This window comes from Mytilus galloprovincialis, chromosome 9, assembly GCF_965363235.1.
Source record: "Mytilus galloprovincialis chromosome 9, xbMytGall1.hap1.1, whole genome shotgun sequence".
Lineage (NCBI taxonomy): Eukaryota > Metazoa > Mollusca > Bivalvia > Mytilida > Mytilidae > Mytilus > Mytilus galloprovincialis.
The window spans coordinates 56,262,569-56,276,238 of record NC_134846.1 but is presented as its reverse complement, the minus strand read 5'-3'; positions in this window follow the sequence as shown (position 1 = coordinate 56,276,238).

The window sequence follows — 13,670 nt, the reverse complement described above, 5'->3', positions numbered from 1 at the left end:
ATTAGCGCGTATGTACCCGTTCCAGCGCTCGATAAATACCCTGTTACCTATTCGTTACCTATTCACTTATAATACGTTTGTTGAACGTTGCACCTTTTAGAAAAGGATTTTTAATTCAGTTCATATCTCTGGTGGTAATAATGTGTTCTTTTAGATGAAATACCACTATTAGCGCGTATGTACTCGTTCCAGCGCTCAGTTAATACCCTGCTACTTATTCGTTCCTTATTTGCTTTTAATGCACGAGGTATACGTTGCACCTTGAAATAAATCGTCTTTTTAATTGTGTTTATGTCTCTGGTGGTAACAATGTGTTCTTAGAGATGAAATGACCCTATTAGAGCGCATGAACCCGTTCCAGCGCTCGCTTAATACCCTGTTACCTATTCGTTACCTATTCACTTATAATACGTTTGTTGTATGTTGCACCTTTTAGAAAAGGATTTTTAATTGTCTCCATGTCTTTTGTGGTAACAATGTGTTCTTAGAGATGAAATTACCCTATTAGCGCGCATGTACCCGTTCCAGCGCTCGGTTAATACCCTGTTACCTATTCGTTACCTATTCGTTACCTATTCACTTATAATACTTTTGTTGTACGTTGCACCTTTCAAAAAAGGATTTTTCAATGGTGTCCGTGTCTCTGGTGGTAACAATGTGTTCTTAGAGATGAAATGACCCTATAAGCGCATGTACCCGTTCCAGCGCTCGATAAATACCCTGTTACCTATTCGTTACCTATTCACTTATAATACGTTTGTTGTACGTTGCACCTTTTAGAAAAGGATTTTTAATTCAGTTCATATCTCTGGTGGTAATAATGTGTTCTTTTAGATGAAATTCCCCTATTAGCGCGTATGTACTCGTTCCAGCGCTCAGTTAATACCCTGCTACTTATTCGTTCCTTATTTGCTTTTAATGCACGAGGTATACGTTGCACCTTGAAATAAATCGTTTTTTTAATTGTGTTCAGGTTTCTGGTGATAACAATGTGTTCTTAGAGATGAAATGACCCTATTAGAGCGCATGAACCCGTTCCAGCGCTCGTTTAATACCCTGTTACCTATTCGTTACCTATTCACTGATAATACGTTTGTTGTATGTTGCACCTTTTAGAAAAGGATTTTTAATTGTCTCCATGTCTTTTGTGGTAACAATGTGTTCTTAGAGATGAAATTACCCTATTAGCGCGCATGTAACCGTTCCAGCGCTCGGTAAATACCCTGTTACCTATTCGTTACCTATTCACTTATAATACGTTTGTTGTACGTTGCACCTTTCAGAAAAGGATTTTCAATGGTGTCCGTGTCTCTGGTGGTAACAATGTGTTCTTAAAGATGAAATGACCCTATAAGCGCATGTACCCGTTCCAGCGCTCGATAAATACCATGTTACCTATTCGTTACCTATTCACTTATAATACGTTTGTTGTACGTTGCACCTTTTAGAAAAGGATTTTTAATTCAGTTCATATCTCTGGTGGTAATAATGTGTTCTTTTAGATGAAATATCCCTATTAGCGCATATGTACTCGTTCCAGCGCTCAGTTAATACCCTGCTTCTTATTCGTTCCTTATTTGCTTTGAATGCACGAGGTATACGTTGCACCTTGAAATAAATCGTTTTTTAATTGTGTTCATGTCTCTGGTGGAACGGGTACATGAGCGCTAATAGGGTAATTTCATCTCTAAGAACACATTGTTATCACCAGAAACCTGAACACAATTAAAAAAACGATTTATTTCAAGGTGCAACGTATACCTCGTGCATTAAAAGCAAATAAGGAACGAATAAGTAGCAGGGTATTAACTGAGCGCTGGAACGAGTACATACGCGCTAATAGGGGAATTTCATCTAAAAGAACACATTATTACCACCAGAGATATGAACTGAATTAAAAATCCTTTTCTAAAAGGTGCAACGTACAACAAACGTATTATAAGTGAATAGGTAACGAATAGGTAACAGGGTATTTATCGAGCGCTGGAACGGGTACATGCGCTTATAGGGTCATTTCATCTCTAAGAACACATTGTTACCACCAGAGACACGGACACCATTGAAAATCCTTTTTTGAAAGGTGCAACGTACAACAAAAGTATTATAAGTGAATAGGTAACGAATAGGTAACGAATAGGTAACAGGGTATTAACCGAGCGCTGGAACGGGTACATGCGCGCTAATAGGGTAATTTCATCTCTAAGAACACATTGTTACCACAAAAGACATGGAGACAATTAAAAATCCTTTTCTAAAAGGTGCAACATACAACAAACGTATTATAAGTGAATAGGTAACGAATAGGTAACAGGGTATTAAGCGAGCGCTGGAACGGGTTCATGCGCTCTAATAGGGTCATTTCATCTCTAAGAACACATTGTTACCACCAGAGACATAAACACAATTAAAAAGACGATTTATTTCAAGGTGCAACGTATACCTCGTGCATTAAAAGCAAATAAGGAACGAATAAGTAGCAGGGTATTAACTGAGCGCTGGAACGAGTACATACGCGCTAATAGTGGTATTTCATCTAAAAGAACACATTATTACCACCAGAGATATGAACTGAATTAAAAATCCTTTTCTAAAAGGTGCAACGTTCAACAAACGTATTATAAGTGAATAGGTAACGAATAGGTAACAGGGTATTTATCGAGCGCTGGAACGGGTACATACGCGCTAATAGGATCATTTCATCTCTAAGAACACATTGTTACCACCAGAGACACGGACACCATTGAAAATCCTTTTTTCTGAAAGGTGCAACGTACAACAAACGTATTATAAGTGAATAGGTAACGAATAGGTAACAGGGTATAAAGCGAGCGCTGGAACGGGTACATGCGTGCTAATAGAGTCATTTCATCTCTAGGAACACATTGTTACCACCAGAGACATGGGCACAATTGAAAAACGATTTATTTCAAGGTGCAGCGTATAACCCGCGCATTAAAAGCGAATAGGGAACGAATCAGTAACAGGGTATTATCCGAGCGCTGGAACGAGTGCATACGCGCTAATAGGGGTATTTCATCTAAAAGAACACATTATTACCACCAGAGATATGAACTGAATTAAAAATCCTTTTCTAACAGGTGCAACGTATAAAAAAATGTATTATAAGCGAATAGGTAACGAATAGGTAACAGGGTATTAACCGAGCGCTGGAACGGGTACATGCGCGCTAATAGGGTCATTTCATCTCTATTAACACATTCTTACCACCAGAGACCTGAACACAATTAAAAAACGATTTATTTCAAGGTGCACCGTATACCCCGCGCATTAAAAGCGAATAAGTAACGAATAGGTAACAGGTTATTTACCGAGCGCTGGAACGGGTACATGCGCTCTAATGGGGTCATTTCATCTCTAAGAACACATTGTTACCACCAGACATGAACACAATTAAAACACGATTTATTTCAAGTTGCAGCGTATACCCTGCGCATTAAAAGCGAATAGGTAACGAATAGGTAACAAGATTATTTACCGAGCACTGGAACGGGTACATGAGCGCTAATAGGGTAATTTCATTTCTAAGAACACATTGTTACCACCTGAGACATGAACACAATTAAAACACGATTTATTTCAAGTTGCAGCGTATACCCCGCGCATTAAAAGCGAATAGGTAACGAATAGGTAACGAATGGGTAACAGGGTATTAACCGAGCGCTGGAACGGGTACATGCGCGCTAATAGGGTCATTTCATCTCTAAGAACACATTCTTACCACCAGAGACCTGAACACAATTAAAAAACGATTTATTTCAAGGTGCACCGTATACCCCGCTCATTAAAAGCGAATAGGTAACGAATAGGTAACAGGTTATTTACCGAGCGCTGGAACGGGTACATGCGCTCTAATGGGGTCATTTCATCTCTAAGAACACATTGTTACCACCAGACATGAACACAATTAAAACACGATTTATTTCAAGTTGCAGCGTATACCCCGCGCATTAAAAGCGAATAGGTAACGAATAGGTAACAGGTTATTTACCGAGCGCAGGAACGGGTACATGCGCTCTAATGGGGTCATTTCATCTCTAAGAACACATTGTTACCGTCTGAGACCTGGACATAATTGAAAATCCTTTTCTAACAGGTGAAACGTATAAAAAAATGTATTATAAGCGAATAGGTAACGAATAGGTAACGAATAGGTAACAGGGTATTAACCGAGCGCTGGAACGGGTACATGCGCGCTAATAGGGTAATTTCATCTCTAAGAACACATTGTTACCACCAGACATGAACACAATTAAAAAACGATTTATTTCAAGGTGCACCGTATACCCCGCGCATTAAAAGCGAATAGGTAACGAATAGGTAACAGGTTATTTACCGAGCGCTGGAACGGGTACATGCGCTCTAATGGGGTCATTTCATCTCTAAGAACACATTGTTACCGTCTGAGACCTGGACATAATTGAAAATCCTTTTCTAACAGGTGCAACGTATAAAAAAATGTATTATAAGCGAATAGGTAACGAATAGGTAACGAATAGGTAACAGGGTATTAACCGAGCGCTGGAACGGGTACATGCGCGCTAATAGGGTCATTTCATCTCTAAGAACACATTCTTACCACCAGAGACCTGAACACAATTAAAAAAAGAATTATTTCAAGGTGCACCGTATACCCCGCGCATTAAAAGCGAATAAGTAACGAATAGGTAACAGGTTATTTACCGAGCGCTGGAACGGGTACATGCGCTCTAATGGGGTCATTTCATCTCTAAGAACACATTGTTACCACCAGACATGAACACAATTAAAACACGATTTATTTCAAGGTGCAGCGTATACCCCGCGCATTAAAAGCGAATAGGTAACGAATAGGTAACAGGTTATTTACCGAGCGCTGGAACGGGTACATGCGCTCTAATGGGGTCATTTCATCTCTAAGAACACATTGTTACCACCTGAGACATGGACATAATTGTAAATCCTTTTCTAACAGGTGAAACGTATAAAAAAATGTATTATAAGCGAATAGGTAACGAATAGGTAACGAATAGGTAACAGGGTATTAACCGAGCGCTGGAACGGGTACATGTGCTCTAATAGGGTCATTTCATCTCTAAGAACACATTCTTACCACCAGAGACCTGAACACAATTAAAAAACGATTTATTTCAAGTTGCACCGTATACCCCGCGCATTAAAAGCGAATAGGTAACGAATAGGTAACAGGTTATTTACCGAGCGCTGGAACGGGTACATGCGCTCTAATGGGGTCATTTCATCTCTAAGAACACATTGTTACCACCTGAGACATGGACATAATTGTAAATCCTTTTCTAACAGGTGAAACGTATAAAAAATGTATTATAAGCGAATAGGTAACGAATAGGTAACGAATAGGTAACAGGGTATTAACCGAGCGCTGGAACGGGTACATGCGCTCTAATAGGGTCATTTCATCTCTAAGAACACATTCTTACCACCAGAGACCTGAACACAATTAAAAAACGATTTATTTCAAGTTGCACCGTATACCCCGCGCATTAAAAGCGAATAGGTAACGAATAGGTAACAGGTTATTTACCGAGCGCTGGAACAGGTACATGCGCTCTAATGGGGTCATTTCATCTCTAAGAACACATTGTTACCACCTGAGACATGGACATAATTGTAAATCCTTTTCTAACAGGTGAAACGTATAAAAAAATGTATTATAAGCGAATAGGTAACGAATAGGTAACGAATAGGTAACAGGGTATTAACCGAGCGCTGGAACGGGTACATGCGCTCTAATAGGGTCATTTCATCTCTAAGAACACATTCTTACCACCAGAGACCTGAACACAATTAAAAAACGATTTATTTCAAGTTGCACCGTATACCCCGCGCATTAAAAGCGAATAGGTAACGAATAGGTAACAGGTTATTTACCGAGCGCTGGAACGGGTACATGCGCTCTAATGGGGTCATTTCATCTCTAAGAACACATTGTTACCACCTGAGACATGAACACAATTAAAACACGATTTATTTCAAGTTGCAGCGTATACCCCGCGCATTAAAAGCGAATAGGTAACGAATAGGTAACAAGATTATTTACCGAGTACTGGAATGGGTACATGAGCGCTAATAGGGTAATTTCATCTCTAAGAACACATTGTTACCACCTGAGACATGGACATAATTGAAAATCCTTTTCTAACAGGAGAAACGTATAAAAAATGTATTATAAGCGAATAGGTAACGAATAGGTAACGAATGGATAACAGGGTATTAACCGAGCGCTGGAACGGGTACATGCGCGCTAATAGGGTCATTTCATCTCTAAGAACACATTCTTACCACCAGAGACCTGAACACAATTAAAAAACGATTTATTTCAAGGTGCACCGTATACCCCGCGCATTAAAAGCGAATAGGTAACAGGTTATTTACCGAGCGCTGGAACGGGTACATGCGCTCTAATGGGGTCATTTCATCTCTAAGAACACATTGTTACCGTCTGAGACCTGGACATAATTGAAAATCCTTTTCTAACAGGTGAAACGTATAAAAAAATGTATTATAAGCGAATAGGTAACGAATAGGTAACGAATAGGTAACAGGGTATTAACCGAGCGCTGGAACGGGTACATGCGCGCTAATAGGGTAATTTCATCTCTAAGAACACATTCTTACCACCAGAGACCTGAACACAATTAAAAAACGATGTATTTCAAGGTGCACCGTATACCCCGCGCATTAAAAGCGAATAAGTAACGAAAAGGTAACAGGTTATTTACCGAGCGCTGGAACGCGTACATGCGCTCTAATGGGGTCATTTCATCTCTAAGAACACATTGTTACCATCAGAGATATGAATTTAATTGAAAATCCTTTTCTAAAAGGTGCAACGTACAACAAACGTACTATAAGTGAATAGGTAACGAATAGGTAACGAATAGGTAACAGGGTATTAACCGATCGCTGGAACGAGTACATATGCGCTTATAGGGGTATTTCATCTATAAGAACACATTATTACCACCAGAGATATGAACACAATTGGAAATCCTTTTCTAAAAGGTGCAACGTACAACAAACTTTTTAAAAACGAATTAGTAACGAATATTTAACAGGGTATTATCCGACCGCTGGAACGGATACAAATGCACTTATAGAGTTATATCACCTCTAAGAGCCCAAATCTTCCACCAGAGACAACAAAACAATTGAAAATCATGTTTTAAATGGTGCAACGTAAGATACACGTATTATAAGCGAATTATAAGCGAGTGATGGAACGAATTAAACAAGGTAATAGCATGCTCCGAAACGATGTACACCCTGCTTACATGTTTAACTCTACCACATTATGTAAGTATGTGCCTGTCACTAGACAAGAGCCTGAAATTAAGTAGTTATCGTTTGTTTTTGTGTTACATATTTCCGTTTATTTTTTTTGTATATGAAATACGGCCGTCAGTTTTGTTGTTTGAATTGTATGAGGTTGTCATGTCTGGGCCTTTTATAGGTGACTACACGGTTTGGGCTATGCTCATTGTTGAAGGCCGTACAGTGAACTATAGTTGATAATTTCTGTGTCATTTTGGTCTAATGTGGAGTGTTGTCTCATTGGTAATCATACCACATCTTCGTTTTTACGCAAGCGCTAACACGGTGATTTCATCCCGTCGAACCAAGATCCATCTTCAAACATACGGACATAAAGCAGTTAAAAGGTAAAACGTATAAAAAACAAGTAAGGAACAAATGCGTATCGAACATGAAGTAAAAGGATCGGTTGAGCACAAACACATATAAATAGGTCATAAAAAGATCATTTTACCTCAACAAATTCAGAACTATTACCATATGTAAGACTATTAACAACTAGATTTGTAATTGCTAGCAATAACGGAAGGCACCCCTTCCCCCTATTACCAGGTGAGCGACAGCCATTTTGACAATTCCAAAGTCAAAGAGAGCATCTACAGATGTCTAGTAACATTTTTGCAAAGTTTCATTAAGTTTGAACATTTTGAATTTTTGATATTTTTGCTGTTTCCATGGTTACGGCGGCCATTTTGAAAATTCTAACTTTAAAATCCAACTCTGCCTATGCCAGTTACCATTCCTGTAAAGTTTCATCCAGTTTGCGGAAAATTCTTATTTTTGAAATTTTTGACCTTTTTGCATTGTTTCCATGGTAACAAGACCTATTTTGGAAATTCCAACTCCAATGTTGCTCATCATTACTGTGAAGTTTCATGAAGTTTTGAGCATTTTGAAAATTTTGGTGTAGTTTCCATGGCAACATAGTAGTTCCAATGATCGCCAAAATCATCCAACACCTGTATATAGTGGGCACCTACATTGTTTTAAAATATGATGATTCTGAGTTGAAGCATATCCAAACAGTTCACCAAAAACCAAAAGCTCATTTTTTTCACAATTGTGCCGTTTCCATGGTAACGGCAGCCATATTAAACTATTCCATGCCATAATTAAAAAGGGGAAGGATATTAAAAATCAAATAAGTAACGAATAGGTAACGAATAGGGAATAGGGAATAGGTAACGAATAGGTAACGAATAGGGAATAGGGAATAGGTAACGAATAGGCAACGAATAGGGAATAGGGAATAGGTAACGAATAGGTAACGAATAGGGAATAGGGAATAGGTAACGAATAGGTAACGAATAGGGAATAGGGAATAGGTAACGAATAGGCAACGAATAGGGAATAGGGAATAGGTAACCAACTTGATGCCCATTACTGAAGGCTGGCCTCATGAATATTAACGCCGGCTGCTATCGACGGCTAGCTTCACACTTATATCTAACACCTATCACATCAAGCTTATCACATAATAAATTGTGCTATTCCGTATCAAATGCCTTCTGTAAATCAAGTAAAATCATGCCTGTAAAAAGACATTTGGCTGTTTTTGACTTTATGTGGTCTGTTAAGTGTTTGAGACAGCTGTCGGTAGAAAATGAATTTCTAAAACCTGATTGAAATTCATACAAAATATTATTTTCTACTAAAAATGTCGCTAATTATACGCATACAGCCTTTTCATATATTTTTGAAACAATACCTAATATACTGACAGGACGATAATTTTCAGGCATTAATCGATCCCCTTTCTTAGGAAGAGGTTTTTCTTTAGCAACCTTTAAATCACCAGACACAGTTGCTTCTGATATAGATATATTTATTAAAAAGTAATAGGAATCTTAATGGTAAGAGCTGCGTCTCTTAAAAATTTGGCGGGTATACCATCTAAACCTGTGCTTTTAGTAATGTTTAAATTACACAACTCTTTAAATACAAAATCTCCAGAAATATGTTTGAACATAAATACATTTTCATTTATTTTTCTCATAGCATAATTTTTTTCTCACAATACTAGATGGCGCTTGATAAATCTTTTAGGATTCGGTAGTGTACTTACCAAATTTGCAGCAATGGTGGTGAAAAATTTATTAAACTGGTTGGCTATTTTAACATTATCAAAGTAATTCTCTCATTCAATGCCGCTTGATAAATCTTTTAGGATTCGGTAGTGTACTAACCAAATTTGCAGCAATGGTGGTGAAAAATTTATTAAACTGGTTGGCTATTTTAACATCATCAAAGTAATTCTCTCATTCAATGTTGAGAATGAAATTGCAATCATTTTTAGTGTTTTGTTGCTATCCAAGATTTTTAAACTGCGACCATAGTTTCTTAGGATTTCCTTTAATTTCGTCAATGCTGTGGTAAAGTATTCAGATTTTGCTGTCTTGCATTGTTTTTGCACTAAATTACGTAATTTACAATAGCAGATTTGTCCGTGTAATTAATTAAATTAGGTTATTTACTGACTTTTCATGTCTTCTAGATTAAATTACTTTCATGATCCGGTACCAGAGCTTTCACGATTGTCTCCCAATACTTGATCACCGTTAGATATTCTTTCGCGATCAGTTCTCTTGATAAACCGAATGACTCCCGTGTATTTGAGTCTTATTTAGATTAAGATTAAGACTTGAAATTCGAGTTATCTAAAATGAGTTCTATTTTTTTTATTGCGGATCAAGGGCTTTTGCTCGAGCTTCCGAAAAGAGAGTTCAAGGGTAGGTATAAAAGATACTAACAATTTTACAGCATACAAAACACAACATAGAAATTGAAATAAAGTTAGATGTGGTGTGATTTCCAATGAGAAAATTATCCGACAAGGTTTGAATGCAGTGGATGCAAGCAATCATAGGCAACCGAACAGCCTTCAACACACCGTATAGTCGGCCACAAAAGACCACCACGTGAAAATGAAAAAGCAATTCAAACGAGAAACTAACGGTCTAAATTAAAGCTAAACAATCTACAAAAAAACAAATATGACATACATGACACACATGACACACATGAAACAACGACAACCATTGAACTGCAGGCTCCTGACTTGGGGCAGGCATATAAAGAAAGTGCACGCGGCGGAGTTTAACATGTATGTAAGCTTTCAACCCTAACCTAACCTAGTGTATAATATCACGGCATAAGAATTAAATGTAAAGACAGTTTTGATTGGCTCAACTCAATAGACCAGTATGGGTAATATAAATCCATCAGCGTGATCTCGGGTGCTTCGGAAGGGTAAGCAGATTCTGCCCAACTTGTGCCACCCGTCGTGTTATTCGTTAAAGTACAAACCCAGTGATTTGGTTTCATTTGGTAGTTTACATTCGAGGAAAAGATGACGAGATTGTAGTTACGACGTCTGGAACCTATCCGTCGTCACCTGTGAAACAGATATTTAAAAAAGGTTAATTCGTGCGTGGTATATCAAAAACTGCAATTAATAAAAATAAAAGTTTAATACTCAAATGTTCATGTGAACATACACGCTAAACAAAATATAGCATTGATGCTTTGTCGCTAAGACCCCAGACAGCCCCCCCTCCCCTTCCCGGCCCCCTTTTCCTTTAACTTTAGTGCGAGTTGATTTAAAGTGTCTCATTTGTTGAAAACACAGTACAAGTCTTTTGATTTGTGTTGTGCCTGTGACATGTATGTAGCGACAGTGACAACAAACCAATATGCCATCGTCGTTAGTATCGTCGGCGTCTTCATCATTTAGATAGTTAGGTTTCTAGTTTGAATTGTTTTTATATTTTTCATTTCGATACATTTTAAAGCTTACTATAAAAACCATACATTCTCACAGATATATTAACTTCTACGTCATTTGGTATGTGGTCGAGAGTTGTTTCATTGGCAATCATACCACATATTTTGTTATTTCTATATAAGGCTTCTTTTTTTGCATTGAATATTATCGATTTAAACTGTTTTAATAAGATATATTTGTAAACCTCCATGAATTGTTATAGGAGTTATTCTTTTTAAGATCAAGATAACAGCATCTACAGAAAAACATGTCCCCCCTTAAGTGTATCTGTTAGTGTATCTATTAATGTCTTTAACACTGACAGCAAAATCATCAGGCGAAAATCAGGGTTAAAAAGAATCTTTAATTTATTTTTAATTTACAGCTTTCATTTGAGAATTAAGGAAAATACGGCAGGACCAAATGGTTTGGGGATGTCCCCCTTATGTCCGAATTACTGTTAATTTTTTAGTACTTTTTTTCTTATTTTTGTCTGTCGTTCCTCTTTTTCATACCAAATATGAACAACAACTTGAACTTTAATTTGAACTTTAACTTAATGGATAGCGATACTCACCCAAAGTGCATTACACAAACGACATATGGAAATCGGTCTTAAGATAAAAACATATTTTTTTCCAAAATGTACCTCTTTTTGTTTGTCTGTAAGATTCAAATCCATCAGAGATTTCTGAGGAACTACAAACCAAGAGTTTCTGAAAGTCATCAGTCCTCATGTGAACATGCTATACTGAGTAATGTAGTTCTCACCCTTTCAACTCCCCGTTAACGGGATGCCTAAATATTGTAACACCAAAGTTCATATATTCTTTTCGTAAAATACGCTCTGCAGTTTTATAGGAAAGAGTACAAGAGTTATGCATACATGTATTTAAGTTACTATTCACAATACACTCATCTTGTAAATGAAATTGCAGCATGATTAATGTATACAAAAAAAAAAGAAATCTGTCAATAAATGTATTTAACCATTAAAAATTTTACAATGAGCATATGATTGGAAATTTATTTATGAGAAGTTAGACTAAAAAAGTGGTCGTATTCTGAATATTCTCTCAGCTCACAGTAAAAGGAGAAAAACATACACTGTTCAGTCTGAAGGTACCTGTTCATGTAGGGGGACATGTCTTATAGCATATTCTCTCCTTGTGATGAACTAACATGTTAAAAAGGAGCTCAGTGCATTATTGGTCTAGTTCTGTACAAAATATGTTAATTACATTGTATTTATATCTGAGTATCATGTCCTCTTCCTGCACTTAACTTGTCACTGGATCACATAACATCAATCCATCCACCCATCTTCTCAAAAGTAATATACCGAGTTCCAATGTTCAATATGTTCTGATTTGACTCAAGCAAGATATAAATACATGTAATATGGTATTGTCAAATAGAAGTATTAATATATATTAAAAACATAAACCTTATAGACCAAACAAGATGCAATTCTGACAATAAATATGACATAAAGCCAGAATATTTTAAAAAAAAAAAAAAAGCTAAAGTAACTGTCGAAGAGCTGGATCTAAAGCAAAACCACTTCAGGACAACAAAAATCAGAGAAATAAAAAAAAACATAACGAAAACATTAACATGTCACGATATAGAAAATGAATGGAAATGGGGTAAGTGTCAAAGAGAACAATGAACCCACCCCAAATATACAAAACAACTAGGCATCACTATACAGATACAGTCTGATTTAAAAAGTGTTATAATGAAACAGTACTGAAGAAATTAGTAACGAAACACTACTTATGAAATCAGTACTGAATCATTACTGACGAAATCAGTACTGAAACAGTACTGTCAACATCAGTACTGAAACAGTACTGTCAAAAACAGTACTGACAAAATCAGTACTGAAACAGTACTGTCAAAATCAGTACTAAAACAGTACTGTCAAAATCAGTACTGAAACAGTACTGTCAAAACCAGTACTAAAACAGTACTGTCAAAATCAGTACAGAAACAGTACTGACAAAATCAGTACTGATTTCATTGAAAGTATAACATTATAAGTTTTCAGTCTTTCCTAACAGTACTGATATGCACGAGGGTAGAAATGTACCAAAAAAGTGTGGGTAAATTATTGGTAGTGTAGTAATGGGATAACCAAATCAAAGAATGACGTGACCACATCAAATAATGAAACAAACACATCAGGTAGTGTAAAATCGTCAAATTTTGAAACATCATTACGAAATAACGAAACCACATCATGTAATGAAACAACTACATTACGATATGTCACATACACATCAAGTAATGTTAAAACCATATTGCCTAATGACATAACCACATTAGATAATGGTAAAACCACTTCGAGTAATGACAAAACCATATTTGGTTTTCTTCAAATCGGAAGTAAAGCCCTTGCCAAAGCGGGACGTACGTTTGGCCGTGCGGGATGTAATTGCTCAGAAAGAGGACGTTGAATTTGATTTCGTTTAGAGAGACGAGACTGACATGCTTAAAAACAAATGCAACAAATATTGCAGAGGTCCGTATGTGGCCTGTTTAATATCTGTTC